Raw genomic sequence first — 1641 nt, 5'->3', positions numbered from 1 at the left:
GGTTCCGACCCATAGCAACCCTGTACAGGGTTTCCAAGGGTGTAAATCTTTACGGGAGTAGAAAGCCTCATCTTTCTCCCGCGGAGCGGCTGGTAGTTTCAAACTGCTGACCTTAAGGTTTGCAGCCCGATTCGTAACCACTACGCTACCAGAGCTCCTAGTATAGGTATGGTTCATCAAATTGTAGCAATTTGCCCTTTTTAGGTATTCCAGTCAGTTATAGGGTGGAGATGGGCTTACAGGTTTTCTGTAATCATGTTTCCCAACATTCCTTCCTATCCCACTAAAGTGTCTATTTTACTATAGTAGGCAAGGGAAACCAATACTCATAAGACAGTCAAGCATTTTAGTATTATTTCCCCTCTTCAAACTATGCCTAGATCCCTGTATCCCAGAGCCCTGTTGTTCCAAGGTTAAGCTTGCTCACTATTTACCTCTGTTTCACTTAGGCCATGCAAACCTGTCTTAGTGTTCCACTATCCATCTTGTTCTTCCACCTCCTCTCCCTTCTTGTATTGCCCTCCCCAAAATCTGTACTAAACTCCCCACCCCAATCCCACTATTGTGGTTACCTTATATTCCATTAATTCTTCCCTTAATTCCATTAATTCAGGACAGTCTATTTTATCCTGTAATCTCTGTTCTTTTGTGTTTACCTTCTTTCACATTGTAATTGTTTTTATCATAGACTGACCTACCAGACCCTCTGTTCTTATAACTTTATTCTGTTCTTGACTCTTCCATTTGTCAATAGAGTTGTGGGTTATGCTGCCACATATGTCATTCTCTGGTTGTTGTTTGTCCTTGTTGGTTTTCAGTCCACAGAACTCCCTTTAAGATGTTTTTCATTGCAGGGTTGGCTTTGGCAAAATCCCTTAGCTTCTGTTTATCCTGGAATGTGTTTTGATTATGCCTTCATATTTGATTGACAGCTTTTCTGGGTAGAGGATCCTTGGTCGGCAGTTTTTTCTTTCAGGGTTTTATATATGTCTCCCTATTGCCTTCTTGCCTGCATGGTTTCTGTTGAGAAATCTGAGCTTAATCTGATTTGCTTGCCTTTATATGTTACACTTCTCTTTTCTCCAGCTGCTTTCAGGATTCTGTCCTTAGCTTTGAATTTGGAGAGTTTGATTATTATATGTCTTGGTGATTGTCTTTTAGGGTCTATCCTTCCTGCACTAAGCTTTTTGAATGTTTATCTTTTCAGTTTTCAGGATGTTAAAGAAATTTTCTTGCAGCAGCTCTTCACCTATCTTGTCTGTGGACTTGTGTGATTCTATCTGTTCAGGAATGCTGATAATTCTTAGTTATTCCGTTTCATGTTTTCAACATGACTCTTAGGCCTTCTTCAGATTTTTTAAATCCTTTTTTCTGCTTGCTCTTCTATCTTAGTAGTGTTGAGAAATTTATCTTCTAGCTCACTAGTTCTGGTTTCTATCTCTTCAGTTCTACTCCTTTGCCCTTTCAGTGTATTGTCCATTTCTGATCATCTGTTATGAATCATTTGGACCTCTTTTTGTAGGTTTTGAATTGTTTCCAATGCTGTTATCTATCTTATTTGATTGTTCCTGTAGCACTTTCCTGATTTCTTCCTTATTTTTCTCAACTCCATTGTAGTGTTTTGATACATTTTATAATCAT

This window comes from Chrysochloris asiatica, unplaced genomic scaffold (genome assembly GCF_000296735.1).
Source record: "Chrysochloris asiatica unplaced genomic scaffold, ChrAsi1.0 scaffold00042, whole genome shotgun sequence".
Classification (NCBI taxonomy): Eukaryota; Metazoa; Chordata; class Mammalia; order Afrosoricida; family Chrysochloridae; genus Chrysochloris; species Chrysochloris asiatica.
Note: the sequence above shows the minus strand (reverse complement) of the source record.